The sequence below is a fragment of the Gallus gallus genome, chromosome 3, assembly GCF_016699485.2.
Source record: "Gallus gallus isolate bGalGal1 chromosome 3, bGalGal1.mat.broiler.GRCg7b, whole genome shotgun sequence".
Taxonomy (NCBI): domain Eukaryota; kingdom Metazoa; phylum Chordata; class Aves; order Galliformes; family Phasianidae; genus Gallus; species Gallus gallus.
In genome coordinates this window covers 67,555,580-67,571,414 of record NC_052534.1, presented here as the reverse complement: position 1 = coordinate 67,571,414, position 15,835 = coordinate 67,555,580, and the positions used below count along the sequence as shown (strand labels likewise).

The following is a 15,835-nucleotide window of genomic DNA, read 5'->3' as shown; positions in this document are numbered from 1 at the left end:
GACTTTCAGTTTACACCCAAAATAAGAAAAAGTACTGAAGTACAAGCTCAATTACAGGCTGATAGCACTATAACTGTTAGCAGCAAACTACTAACAGTATTTCTAGCTACATTACACAAAGTGTTGCCAGCAAGTCAAGAGAGATGATTCTTCCCCTCTACTCTTGAGTTCGTGAGGCCCACACCTGGAATACTGTTCAATTCTTGGCTCCCCATACAAGAGAGACATGGATGTACTGGAAAGAATCCAACAGAGGGCCACCAAGATACTGAAGGGACTGGAGTACCTCTGCTGTGAGGAGAGGCTGAGAGAGCTGGGCCTACTCAGCCTGGAAAAGAGGAGGCTCAGGGGGATCTCATTAATGTGTAGAGATACTCAGAGAGGGTGCAACATGGACAGAGCCAGGCTCTTCTCAGTGGTACCCAGCACCAGGGCAAGAGACAATGGGCACAAACTGGAACACACGAGGCTCCCTCTAAGCACCAGGCAGTGCTGCTGTGCTGTGCAAGTGACAGAGCACTGGCACCAGCTGCCCAGAGGCTGTGGGATCTCCTTCATAGAGATCTTCAAAAGCTGCTTTGAAGTGGGCCTGAGTACTCTGCTCTGGGTGCTCCTGCTGAAACAGGGGTAGGGTCTTGTCAACCTCAGTCATTCTGTGAAGCTTTCTTCTACATCTTATGCTTACTATTCTCCTTAACTTGTCCAAATTTCACCAAAATTGATTCTTCACAGACACGGTCACTCTAAATGGATTCCAGTTCCAAAGGAAACTTACAAGAACTTTGCCATGTAGGCAGACCAGGCACAAGCACAGTCTCATCAAGCTACCCAGCGCACTTCCTCTTTCACCACATTATTAACTAGAGGACAGACTCTTAAGTAGCAAGCCGTAAGGACGGATGGAAAGAAGGAAGGAAGGAAAAATCCAAGCCCCACATGCTAAACCTCAAAAATAAGTTATGAGTCATGTTTCCTATTCTTTCAGGACTAAGAGTATGAGAATGAAACAGATTAAATCAAACATCCTTCAGGTTCATGATGAGATTAACCTGCTTTTGGAAGACCACCATCCTCTCTGCAGAAACACAATTCTACAAAACGGAGAAAGAGTACCACAGTGACATTTCTCAACAAGCAGAATATCTCCCCAAAGCAACAGCTATGGAGAAATTCTTGATTTTCTCCATCTTGAACAGACAATAAGCTTCAAATTACTAGCAGCCTATTATCTCGCAGATAAGACTGCATGGTTTCATCAACATGAGCAGAGCAAAAATACAGAGAATGATGCCCATAAACAAAAGAATTTCACATCCTCAACCAATGCAAATACATACAATAGTACCCATTCATGAGAAGTCCTTCATCTTCATGTACTGGAATCACTGCTTTGAAAATATAGCAACTTCTAAGGGTGCTTTAACTCCTTCCCTATGGCAAGATTTAGAATGTTTCATGTAACTAAGTTTACTTACAACAGTAGCAACTAGCTCTACTCAATATACCGAACTTAGACAGACTAAGAACTTTGGTTTGATCTTGAGTAATCAGATCCTTGTTCCCCAGTTTTAATGACTGAAACTGAGAATTCAACTGTCAGGGGTGCACCGGAAAGTTATAGATAAGTCACAAATCTAAAAATAAGAACTTGTAAATGTTAATAGACTGTATACAGAGAAATGTCATTCCTGGTGCAAACTCTCAACAAGTGAGGTTTAATTAGCTCCCCTTATTGACCTTTTTGGAATTGAACCCACGGAGGCCATTGTGATTAAAAAACACAGTCTATTCTGTCTTAGTACTGGTGATTTTGTCAGAGGACACAGTTAATGCCATCTAGAGACTTGAATGACAATGTCGTGAGTTAACGTAAATGCTTCTTTCAGGCAATAAAAAACATGCTAATTCTTGGGCTGCTTCATCAAGTAACTTTAATATTAAATTTACTTCAATTTGCTGTCCTTGATGAGTGCCCTAGTGCATAGACAATCCCTCTTTCAAAGACTATGTATTAAGATAATCCCAATATCCTACTGTACCTAACTTGTATTTGCAAGTTCTTCATAACATGTGTGACAATGATTTTGTAGTACTGGTGTTCTAGTCTTATCTGACCTATTATGCCTGCAGCAGTAGTAAAATGCAAAATGTCAACACATTCTTGCTGTAAAATAATACAATACCAGAGCTGTATGACAGCACTTACACGAGGTAACACCTAAACATGGAACATCAAAAGACTTTTCTGTAAGTCAGTAATGCTGCTTCAGATTAAACAACCATCTTTTAAATCCACAAAACTAAGACTTAAGAATTTATTATGCTTCAATTTAGCTCTGAAGCAGAGCAGCATCTCAGTGCATCAAGCAGGGAAATTCCAAAGTTAGCAGGTATGAATGACAACTAACGTGTACCGTATAATTCTAAGTATACAGAAAGTTATTTACACTCAAATGAGAGCTCTACTAATAAAATCTACAACTAATAAAATATATTTTTTTAATTTACAAAATTAAAATAAAAAAAGCATGTCCAGTGCAAGAGTATATATATACAATGACACAGTGTAGCATGACTGAGCCACTGGAAAGAGGCTGGGGAATGCAAGGCAGTGCCTAACCAAGGTGAGACTCGGTTTGTGATTTTTTTGGTGGTTTATATTTTGTTTTTAACTTGGAATTTAACTTAGTTTTAAACTTAAGTTGGAATTATTTTCTGCTGTCACTGTCCTCCACCCCCATAAAAAGATACAACATAGTTTGAAGTTAACTTCTTAACCTAGATTACAAGGACTTTTTGGAGGCTCCTGGAAAACACAGCTTGTGGTGATACAATCTTGGCAGTTTCTATGGTTGGAGAGCTCTGGGCTATGCCCATGCTCTTTTCTCCAGCACATCCTGCAGTGGTGCTGGCACCCGACCACCTCTTTCCTGCCCTACATGATGCTACCCCTCCTCCCTCTCCTACACACCCAAAAGCTCCTGCTGTGCTCTTAATGCCCACCCAAGGAGAAGGGGAAGAACTGAAAGGAAAGCAGAAAAAAGGGACAGAGCTAGGTTGTGTCACAGCTCACAGCACTATGGCAGCTGCTCCTCCTGTGGCTGAGGTTACTTGCAGATGGATTCATAACAACCAGCTTCTTTTTCAGGAAGAGCCCACTGTGGGAATGGAGGAGGAGTAGACGGGCTGCTGAAGCAGCCCTGAAGAAGCTATCTCATCTAGAAGCAGCAGTTGCACCAGCCTGCATTAATCCAATTTAATTTTACGGTCCTAGCAATTCTATCAAGAATACATAGAAGTGAAAAGCCTTGCACATGGGAAAAAGTAAAAGAAAAATTTTCATTAAATCCTAAATTGGTGTTTATCTCTTCTAATAATCCTAGGACATATATGACAACTTCTTGTCTCTTGTCACAAGAAACCAACAAAATTTTGTATTGGAATATATTTCGTCTCTGGCACCTGATACATTTTAGGGTAAAACTCAGCCTGAAAAAGCTTTATTTTCCCCTTCCAGTTACTACAACTTGCTTTCAGCTGATTTAGAGGCATTGGCTACTGGAAGATCCTGGAAGATCATGGTTACTAATATTCTTTCATGGAAGGATCTGTCTAAGAAAGGTTTCAGTATTAACGAGGGCCAATAAAATTCCAAAATTTTCCTAAATCTCTTCTAGTATTCAAGTCCCAGAAGATCAGAGCAAGAGGATTCTGGTTAACAATACTTGGTTTCTATTCTCACACATCTATCCAAGAACCATATTATCCCAGAAGAGCTCAGAAACTGTCATTGGAGTACCCATAGCAGGGGAGTAACAGTTATTCCATTATGCTCTGTTCTGCTGAAGAAGGAGGATCACAGCCATAAGAAGAGTGGGAGATCTCCTCCTCATATACTACCACAGGAAAACTGTTGTCACAAGGTTGTGGACAGATAACAAGCGCTATTGGCACTGAGATCTTGCATGATTTCACAGCCACTCAATCATTTTGAATGCCTCTTTAAACGTGTCCTCTTCTGAACCTGAGGGTTATGAAGTATGCAATATTGCTGGCCGATGTTACCTGATCCTGCAGGTTAGCGATCAGCACCCCCATTTCTGTGCAAAATCATTAAAATTTTAGAGACTCGGCTGGAGTTAAACGAGTCCTTAAGCTCCAGTGGTGGCAATGAGGTGATCTATTGCACTGCTCAAGGAGGCAGGCAAACAGATTTCTTTTAGAGGAAGATCAAAACATCCATTAACAGAGGGCACCGCTGTTGCTCAGGAGCTCTTCTTCCTCAAGAAGAGGCCTGAGCACTTCTCACGGACTCCACCACTCCAGGCTTCCTATATGATAGCATGTACAATGAGGATAAGTTCAGTTAAGCGTAGTGCTCTACTCATCACATTCTGAAAATCAACAGACATCAGCTGAAAAGATGACAACTGTTTTCTCTCTTAGAAGAAAACAAAGCAAAATTAAGAGTGAAGTTTACAAGCAAGAGCTAAGGAACAGTGATACAAAACATTTGCTAACCCAGGGAAAACGTTCTGCAAGCTGGCCTACAGTGTTATCACAGCAAATCGCTCTCCACATCAACACAGCAATGGCAGCATCAGTTCTGACTTTTCCTTTTCTAGCTCTACAAAGAGTCACAGAAGCAAGATATTCACTAGATGCAGCTTGGGCACCACTGTTACAGGTCTTTAAACTGCTCGTGTTAGCAACTACAGGCGAACACCACATCATAAAGTGATTTTAAATAACACTGTCCAGAAGAGGCAACTATTGTCGTGGAATAAAGCCATTTCCATTCTGTAAGAGACTCTACATGGGGTGTTATTCCAGAAAAGCTTCTTGCACAACAGTTATGCCCGTCAACTTCTTTGCACAGAGAAAGACAGCATCTTTGGTGGGTAGGTTCCTATCGAAAAACAAAAATCCACCGCCAGCAAAACACACACACGGACTATACTGTGTTTGTTTTATGTCCTAAAAATAAAATTTCTTTTCTTATTCAACTTAAAGAGAGACGTTTTCACAGAAGTTTTGGGGGTGGGCTTTGTGAGTGCGTTGGTTATTAATTTAAGAGATGAATAGGAAAATCCTTTTTCCTGAACGAACAGCAAACTACTGCATACCAGTAGATGTACAGCTCAGCGCTATGACGATCGCCAAACACAGCACACGTTTTTCCCAGTGTCAAAACCAATGAGCAGAATTCAGCTCAAAATTATACATATGCCCTACTGAAGAAACTCTGAAAATACTTTCAAGTAGACCCATTTCAGATGGAAACAGAGAGAGAGCTGGGTTCTGAGTTACAAGGAAAAAAAACACAATGAAAAACAACGTGCCATAATTGAGTCTGTCCTTTCCTCTAGTTCTACAGGGACATTTTTTACAGGGTAGAAGTGGTCATTTTCCAGACCAAAACTATTTTTTCAAAGCAAAGTCTAAAACCAGGATAAAATGGAGGAGAGCCGTAATCTCAACCAGAAAGAGAAGAGCACTGTTTCTTTAAAATAAAGCTAGAATATTTTCCGAGTCTTCTCAACAATTCATCAGGGACAACGTAGCTGCTGCATGAATGGTAAGTGCAGCACTAAATTGTTCATATCCTGTCACGAAAAGACTTGTACATCTCGAGAAACACAACATTTCCAAATGCCTTATGGCAAAGCTGCTAACATAGTTAGTTAGCGGTGCAATTCATTAGTCAAGACTTCCCCATCTCACTTCTCATTTTGCTATGGCCACATTAAAAGATATGGCATAAATCCACTCCCTTTTGAAAGCTGCTTGTTTGGTATATTTTTTCCTAGCTACAAAAGCTAGACTGAAGTGTTTGAGATTTTAAACTACATTCAAATTAAAGGCATAAACACATTGAGAATACCTGGCACGTACCACCACAAACTTAGTTCGTTTCTAAGTGTGGGTTTTTAAAAGCTTTACGCAGTGACTTTTAGATCTATATATCTGCTGTGAAACAGAATGTCATGTCGAGCTATATGGCACTTCACAGATCCAGAACGTAGCAGTACCTTTCTCAGTTTCGTTACCCTACACATTAATTGCAGTGAGGTAGTGAAATTTCTGAGCTTTCTGACTGTACTACATGATTTAGTGGTGGGTTGTTGGAGTTAGGGTAGTACGGTTAGGTTGTGGTTGGACTGGATGATCTTTAAGGTCTTTTCCAACCTGAGCAATTCTAACATTCTACTGGCACAAAGACAAACTTCAAAGATTTGCATCAAACTCTGGCAGTGACTTGATAGTAAAAGCTATACATTTTTCAACTGATATCTCAACTTGCAGTGAGTGACCAAGACCTTACAAAGAGTAATGGAAGTATCTGACATTCAAAAACAAAAGAGCTCCCACTGGCGTTTTGGGAGGGAAAGCCCTGATAGCCGTGGTGGCAATGCACCAGCTCAGCCAACACACAGCCAATAGCTTACCTCATTGACACCACATAGGGTATTTTCAGAGCAAGATACAAAAAATTGAATTTATTGGAGCACAAGAGATGGTTCAAATGTTACATTTGGAGTGTGAGGTGAAAATACATCTTTGAAATGAAACTACCTTCATAACAATTAATAAAAATAACACAAGCTTAATGACATGTGATACTTAAAAAGCATCTCCTTCACTACTGCAAGTCTCCCCACTCCAAACTACATTGGAGAACTTTGCTTTAGACTTGCATATGCATTTCAACATTTCACACTTACAATTCAGCTGCATTTTGTGAATTATGTCAAAAAGGAAAAATAATACATATATATATATATATATATATATTTTAATAAGAGTGCTGCTGCGATTTTGAGGGTTGGTCCTAATACTCTTTGGATTGTAGGCTACTGAAACGCCTACCACAACACCCATGAGGCAGGGACCCGAACTTCAGTTAACACTTCCAGCAAGCTCCTGGAACCGCCGCTACAAGCACTTTTGGTTTGTCCCTCTTTGTTCTGCCCCAAATTCCTCGCCTCACCCCTAGCAGCATAGGATGTAAACACAAAAGCAAGTTAGGAAGAGTTAAACAGTTACTACTCAGCCAAGCTGTGATTCCTGTCCATTCCTAGCCTGAGGCAAATCCGAGATAATTAGACTCAGGTTAACCTGCCATGAGAAAAGGTCAAGCTACATTGCATTATTTTGCATTTGCTTTGGGCTAGGTGAATACACATTATTCAGTGTTTACAGCTCATTTTATGAGCAGTGACCTGACTGCACATCCATTATAAACAAGTTATCTTTTAAAGATCAGTGTTGAGATACAGTTGCAGCATGCTACCACTAGCAACACAAAAGACTGAGCCTGAAAATTCAACACACTGCTGGGGGGGGGAGGGGGGAGTCACTGATGCGCAGCTGGATGCACCACAAAGCCAAGAAAGGAATATACAGAATGTTCATTGTAAGGGCTACTGCAGGTCTGTGTTTAATATTTACTCAACTCTTCTCTTGTGGGATTTTGAATCCTTTTTATAAACGGAATAGAAACGTGACACCATTTTTATCACTTGAGGTGGCATTCTTACAACCTACACCCAAATGAACACCAAAATTAATTTTGTGAGAGCTTGGAACGTTCCAGTTTAAGACAGAGAACAGCAATCTTTCCCTAAAAGCATCCTTCAGCTGCTCATTTTCTGTGTTTTAATGGACCCATTAACGTCTTCAGATATGTCTTCCCAAGATAAGCACAGTAGTCCACAACCTGGAAAAAGCTCCGCTCCTGGTCAGAGCTCCTCAACTTTTCCCTCGCAGAAGATTCTTCCCAGACCACCTGAACAACACGTAACCGGTTAGTAGTGGACTGTATAAAAGAAAATGCTTAGGAGAGAGCAAAGGTCTCCTTCTAGAACCGAGCCCTCCTCTCCACACGGCACTTGACTTCATAAGGATGCTGCCTCTTTACCCAGTACTGCAGTAAAACATCCTACCACAAGGTCACAGCTCTGAGACGCAGGGAATGGGAGTGCCTTAATTTACATCTGAACTGGAAAACCACACCACTGAAATTGCCTCTTCCCTCGGGCTCCAGAGCTCTTCCCTAGTTCGGTCTTTCTTTAAATAAGAGAGTTCTCCAAGAAGCTCGGAGATGAAATCCAAATTCTGGACTCAGGGTTTTCGTGGTCCAGGAAGGCTCATTCATTGCCACCAAAGGGAGAAGAATAATCGTTTTCATCAAATTACCTCGGAAGATTTTCTCTTTAACCTTTCTATCTTCCTCTCCGCTCTTCCTTTTGAATAAAACTATCCAAATGGCGACTGGTCAAGCTGCAAGGACACAAACACTATTGGATGGACTTTTTAAACGTTGCCTCACTCAGTGAAATCCAAGCACAGCGCAGAGCAAGAAATGATCATAAATGGACAGTCAACTTAAAAAATACTCATTATTGATCCAAATAACCTCAGCCCTCGCACACAAAGGGCTGAATATTCAATTCTCACGTATAAAGGGTCCTAGAAAGTAAAACATTCACACGTACACTTTAAGATAAACTTGGTGCCCCGCTGATATCAAAGTTCCCAACGTGTGTAAAAGCACTGTCCTGAGAGCTGCTCGAAGCGCTGCCTTCGCTGGGCCCGGTAGGTTCATAGCTTAATAACCACCGCGGTGTGACAGCCCTTCAGCGCCATGCGGGAGGATTTGGCGAAGCAGCTCCCTTTGTTAGCAGCAACTCTTTGTTACGCGGCCGCACTGCGCTGAAAACGTTCCCCACGGTGCCATTGTGAGGGACTTAAAACCGAGAGGAAATCTCTTCTAATCGAGGATCGACTTTGGCATCTGCTTTTACTCTTTCATGCTAATGGTAACCTTCCCTTTTCTGTGCGTGCATTCAGAGGCAAATTCTTTGCGAAGAAAACCATTCAAATCCCAAATTAGAGCAGAACCCGGGCCAAAAGCGCACCCATTTTCTTTGCAAGAACTTGTGGGTGGATTCCTCTCATCCACAGCCCGTTGGAAATCAGTCACTGAGAGAAGGTAATATCCACCTAAGCTGGGCTAAACAAGGGCGAGCAACGCTCCTTTCGGCATCCATAATGACACATCTTCTGCTCTGCCCAAACTGCTCCGCTGAGCTCCTGCTTATGACTCCTACCTATAAGCGACAGCAAACGAGTACCGATTTATATAGGATTAAAACAGATACTAACGGTCAGGTCTCTCTGAATGAAAAATGGATGTCGCACACTACAAACTGCTATTTGAGAACTTACTTCTGAATGCTTTCTTAACACCAATAATGTTCTATCCTAAGATGTGATCAAAATAACACAAAAACCAAAGGCAGCCAGTATCCTACAGGTTAAAAGTCCTACTGTCAAAAGCAATCCTTCTGTATCCAAACATCTCAATCTAGGTACTCCCTTATGAGCAGATACTTGCCTTTCAAATTTGCAGAATGAGTAAGTGCCCAATGGCAACTTTGCCATAATTTATTCATTTACTATCAGCATCATTTCCATACTTGGCTTTTTCATAATGTCTGATCTACATCTGAGGTTCGCTTTCATGTTTTATTTTTCATCAAAAAAGGACAGAGTAAGAAGACAGAATTCCCAGAACTCAAAGCGAGGAGCTGACCTGTTTAATGTGCACTTTGACAAGAACTGTGTACTTAAAATTGCAGCTAAGCTTTTCTATTTGTTTTCTTCCCTCCGAGGGCTTATAGGAACAATAATTCACTTCAAAATGTTGCTTTTTGTCAGGTCTGAGGGAAGAACTGGTTCAGAAATTGAAGACTTCTTACAATCCTGAAACGTAACGCCAGGTAAACCCAGCCAGAGAAGCACAGCGTTTCAACCATGTGCACATATACCTATTACAGTTTCCCTGGGGAGGGAGGGGGGAAGCTTACTTGCATGGTCCTCTAACAGTGAGGGACTGAAGTGCTCCTTTTTTGCTTTCATAAAATCAGGAGAACAGCCTCACGAGTAAAGACGTCACTCAGTACTGAAGCTGCTTTCCTAAGCCAATTTCTGTTAGTGATGCCTTGGCGACCTTCGTGGTACTGTATGTATTTGGGACAAATCTGATTTCCTGGGATTAAAAGAACCTGTTGATTCAAGACTTAACACGATGAAAGTACGGGATCAATTGTACATCTGACCACATCGTTACATGGTCTGATCTCCAATTCTGCAGCAGCAAAGTCCTCAGTGGGTCTCTGATCTCTGAGGATCCACATCCACTTCCCTACACTGATTCAAGGGCTCCTTCAAATAAAATGGCTGGAGACTTTTACATATTCATATAGTTTCAGTAGGAATGTCTGTAATCCTGAGGCACTGCCGGCATGCATCGCTCACCTCCATTTTGTACACTTCCTTGGAAAAGAAACCCAACAAACTTCCTCTAGTAACACAGCACAGGATGCTGTTTGAAACATTCATTTCCCTATGCTCGTTATTAAGAGCAACAGATAACCTCAGACACAGACACTGACATAGTAAAAAGTAACACCTCACAGACAAGTAAGCTCACAAGTATGAAATGTGGATCCCAAGTCCAGATGCTCCAATGACCTACACCACTAACTTGCTGCATACAGCAGACATCCCTTAGGAAACTACCCAACGCAGGTTGAAGAGGTTCCTAGTCCCAGGGAGGAATTACTTTGGCAACAAATTGGTTGCATAAAAAGTTCTGCCAAGCAGGCCTTCCAGCTTCCCCTTGGACCTTCCTGCAGCTTTTCATGCACCCTGAACCTTATCTCTGAAGACTAAGGACCTATACCTGAACCCGCACTTCTGCAGGAATTCCACATGGAAAGACAGGTCAGGTTCAACTCACAGCCACCGCAGCTGAGCTGACACACAACAAGGCTTACACCCTCCCCTCCTCCCCCCTTCCTCCTCTCCCATTCTAAAACTACAGCTTTTGGATATTAACCTTTCACATAGGCATCATTTGCCTACTGCTAGCAACTTGCATCTGGGCTCCGCTTGCCTAGTGGTCTGTGCTAATTCTTTTCTAATATCACAAAAAAATTGACTCAGCAGGCAAACCACACATTTAATTCATTATTTCCAAGAGATGCCTTTACAGGAACGATGATGGGAAGAATATTAGGAAAATATGTAAGATCTGTTACTTCTTTCTGAGAAAACAGCTTTCTAAAAGGAAGCAGAGCCAAAGGGCCACTTATCCCAAATATGGCTCATAGTGGAAATACAATTTTAAATAACTGCTACTTCTCTCAAGAAACCTAAAGAAGAGGCCACCTGCTATTGCGAAAGTAGAAAACAAGACACGTGCAGAAGCTTTATGAGGTGGTGTACATCCTACCTAGCAAACCCACACACTGAAAATGAGTTGATACAAAGGCTATGAAGCTTGTTTCTTCAGGTTTTCTTGGAGATGACACTTTCTTCTTTCTTTATCAGTCACTGTAAACTGCCATTCACATTCCTGTTCCTCTATGTTCCCAGTCTGTTCCAATGACAACCTGCAGATGGCAATAGTGGATTAGAGATTTTTTTTTCATCTTTTTCGTGTCGGAGGTTTTTTAACTTTCATTCATTTCATGATCATTGATGGTACTGTAGAAACCATCATTTAAACTGCTCATCTGTTTCAAATGGATAAAATGTGCCCTGTCCTCCTGCTACACTTTTCAGATCTCTTCCAAAGTTTTATAAATCTCTATTCATCAAATTCAAGGCATTTAATATCTAATAAGAAATAATGAGTGGCACGTTTTATTGATTTCAAGAAAACGATGCATTTTACACAGGAGAAAACACCAATTACCTACGTGCAAGGCTGAGGAACAATGAATTAGTGTGGCGGTCAAAAACACTGCTTTAAATTCAGGCTGATATGACTCTGCTCCTTCGAGGTACCCGGAAGCTGAATCCGGTCAAACTTCTGCTTTCTCTATCTTTTATGAAGCTATTGCTATAAAATCTAAAATTCACCGCTCCCATAATTATCTGTGACTTGATTATCTCTCAGGATGCAGTAGACTCATCTGAATTGGAAACACGCTTTTCTTCTTGCTCAGTGTACCTTTTTCAGCTAGACAGATGGTAAAGCAGTTTCGGAGCAGAGCTGAATATCCGACAAACAGCTGGAAGATTTTAAGCCTCCCACTTACCCTATCAGGGAGGGCAGCCGTTCTCATCTCAGCTTATCTGCGATTTCTTCTGATAAGGTTTTTAGAAAATAACATTTCGATGCAGTTACTTCCTAAGGCAAATTAAATTTCAGAAAACACACAGAGGTGCCCAGGCATGACCTTGGCTATCCTTAAGAGGGAAACGTATGTGTTTTTTTCTATCTCTCGGGCAAAACTAGTAGTTAAAATATTCAAGGCATATTTGACACCTACTCACCTCAGAACGCTGGACAGCCCATGAAAGACAAACATCCTTTCCTACACTGTATTCCATATTAAAATGAAATTATCATGAAATCGAGAAGGATCACTCCTGGTAGGTGGGAACAAGGAATGCCAACAGCTGTGCTCCGTACCACTACTACATAGATCCTGCAGTGAAGGTGTAAACAGAAAATCTAGATATGTCCCTGAGTTCATGCCTTGACACTACTCTTTGTTGTCAGTTAGTTGACCTAAGCAAGGTAATGAAACTAACTGCAGTAGCAGCAGTTAAAGACACCTACAATATTCGAGGTCATTCTTACATATTTTGGAATCAAGGAGAGAAACTGAGAATTGTTAAAGCTTTTTTTGTTTGTTTCAACTAAAGGAGGAGTTGGTACAGAACCAGATGTGCCACAGAGTTCAACAGCTCATCCGCTACTTCAGACACCAGAGGTAAGAGTGTCCATAAAGACTGCTAACAAAAACAGAAGCGGTAACTTCACAACAGCAGAGTCCTTCAGCAAGGCTCAACATACACTGCAAGAGAATGAATATTATGCTACTTCTACCAGTGAACCAGACCGACCCAAGAGAAAATGAAACCAAACTGGAAAAAGCCACCTGCTTTTCTTTTTTTCCCCCAAATTAACAAATTAGATCAGTACACAGAGACCAAGCACCAAAACCAAGGCACGGGGGTGGTAAACCTGCACAGCAAGGGCAGGGAGGGCGTGCCACACCTCCTTCCAGCTGCAATAGCCCCCAGACCTGCTCAGCTGCTGGTGAAACCACAGTCCAAGGCCCCTCCAGCCAATTCTGCTTCCTTTCAAGCACTTCTTCCACTCAACGCAACTGCCCCAGGCCACTTGTTAAAGTTCCCTTAACTGCATCACTTAGCAGCCAAGCAAGGCAAAAAGATTTCTCTCGCATGCTTTCTAAACTAAACTATTCAGTAAATACAGAAAGACGATTTTCAATTACAAAAATAAAACCGCTTTATCTGCGAGTAGTTCTCCCTGAACGGTTACCAAGTCAAATATCTAAAAGTCCACAGAAGTATTTCTTGTTTTCTTGTGGATGCAAAGTTTCCTCACCTCTTAAAACCTACCTTCCCCAAACAGGCAATTAAAACTCAAATAGCAAGAACACAGCAGATAGAAATATACCTTAGGTACTAATCCTGTGCTCAACAAATGCTCTGAACGCTAAGCTGAGAAAAGGGGAAAAAAAGGTATAGCTTCATTTATTTCTGAACTCGGCGACTGTATGGGTTTACAGTTTCTGACCAAGTACTCACATACAGCCAAACCTCATTTTCTACAATAGTCCTCAATTTCAATGCAGCTTTTATTCGTCCTCCGGAAAAAGGAGATTCTCATTTCTTAGGGATTTTTTTGCACTCTTCCATTCTGTCACACTTCCTTTTTTTCTGCTATACAAGTCTTTTAAACCAAAAGGTAGAGAAGCAAGAATGCAACGACTAAGGCAATAGGAATAAACTTTTCAGAGTCTTCTGTACCCAAATAAAGGACAAACTTCAGAGTTGTAATACCTCGACCCACGACTATTGCATAGATTCAAATTGCAAGAGCTGTTCACATTCACACAAGACTTCAGATGAACTAATAAATCCTTCAGCAGATCATGAAACTAAAATTGAAGTTACTTCACTACATAATTGAAAGCTCTTATACTTCATATTTGTAAGTCCCAGCTGAATAGGAAAGCATTTCCTACTCTTCAGCATCCAAATGCACTTGCAATAAGGCAATGCTTTGTCCCTTGTGTTCTCAAACACCACCATTACTTCTGCATTATGTCAAAGTTCTAATTAGTAACGATTATTCTTCCTCACGGTTCTTCTAGAATATTATTCACACACCTCTTCAATTAAGAGAAGTTGCAATACATTCCTCTGTAATGTCTGTAATCTTCTCTGAAGATTAGAAGGAATAATGCTAAATACCTGTATTTCTACACGACAGGTACACACCGAGGCTGAAAAAGGCTGTCAGACCGTATATGAAAAATACAGACATGCAATGCAAGATAAATGAAGTTTATGAACTGCTGTCCACGAGGGGAGCTGTTAGTCTGCTGAACTGTATCTTTCCATTGTTTTCAATTGAAAGCGATGAAAAGGGCATACACAGTAGTTCACTTTTCACAGCAGACGAAAACATCTGGAAACCACTGGAATGCCTTGGATGCAAACCGGAACTGTTTTGTACATATCTCAGACAACCTCCCCGTGATGAGCCCTGAGCACACACGCTCCAGCCGCCTCCTCCTTAACCTGCCTGCTGTAATGTACTTCCCATACTTTTTCTTAGCCTTCTTGACTTCTTTCTGTCTCGTTAGGTGTTTCTCTAATCACTTACTGGCAACACTTCTCTGCCCCACTTGCTAGGAAGTCTGTCAGGATCCTCATTCCTTTCCCTGAAAAGCTACCTTGCCCCTGGCTTGGCACACATCACCCAAAATGCCTGGCCTTCTTCTTGCCACTATCAGGTAATCAGGTGAATCTTAGTTTTGCCAAAATTAAGCTTCAAACCTCCTTCCCAGAAGTACTCACACATCTCTTCATATTCTTCAAACGACTTCAGATGTTAATTGACTGCAGCTTAATTAAAAGCAAATTAAAAAAAAAGAAGACTTTTACAAAACCAAATAAAAGGAAGCAGTGAAATCCTGCTCCTTTTCAACACTTTCATCAGCAAACAGAAGTGTCTGCACCTAGCGCATTCAGACCACTAGCCTCAGGCAAGCAAGACCTCTGCATGGTGTGTCATCATTATTTTGTGCTCTAAAAATCATCAGTAGGGCATATACACTTAAAATAGCACTGAATATTGTTACTTGGAGATTACTTTCTGCCTCAGTCTAAAAATGTGTTAGGACTAGCTGTGCATGAAGCAAAAATAAATAAATCAGGTTTCAGATAACCTTTAAATATAAAATAACCTAAGAATTATAGAATCATAGAATGGTTTGGGTTGGAAGGGACCTTTAAATGACCTAGTTCCAACCCCCCTGCTATAGGCAGGGATACCTCCCTCTAGCCCAGGTTGCTCACAGCCCCATCCAGCCTGGCCTTGAGTGCTTCCAGAGAGGAGGCCTCCATAACCTCGCTGAGCAACCTGTTCCACTGTCTCACTACCATGACAGTAAAGAATCTCTTCCTAATATCTGGTCTAAATCAACATTCTTCCATTTAGTTAGTATCACGGATTGCAATATTTTCTGTAAACACTGTTTTAGCTATTCAACATCACAAATTATTGCCATATTTTAACAGTAATAACTTACAGTTATGTTAAATTTGTCACAAGCAAATCAATCTCACATCATCTGCAGTAAAAAATGGACTGTTCTCCAAGTTAACTTCAAGTACGATTTGAATGAAATGCTCTCCAATACTTTTTAGAAGAAAAAAAAGAAAAAAAAAGAAAAAGATAAAAGCAAAAGAAAAAAGGAAAAAAGAACTGTTTGTA

At 41.0% G+C, this 15,835-nt stretch overlaps 1 protein-coding gene and 1 long non-coding RNA gene across 2 annotated transcripts in view; one reads left to right on the top strand and one right to left on the bottom strand.

Moving 5' to 3' along the window:
- PDSS2 (prenyl (decaprenyl) diphosphate synthase, subunit 2) overlaps positions 1 to 15,835 on the bottom strand; it is a 114,000-nt gene that overhangs the window by 83,403 nt on the left and 14,762 nt on the right. The gene's annotated exons all lie outside the window — the stretch shown is intronic.
- Positions 8,704 to 10,266, top strand: LOC121110213. Its single transcript, XR_005858284.1, has 3 exons — positions 8,704 to 8,822; positions 9,724 to 9,785; positions 9,933 to 10,266. It is a non-coding gene; the product is annotated as an uncharacterized LOC121110213 (long non-coding RNA).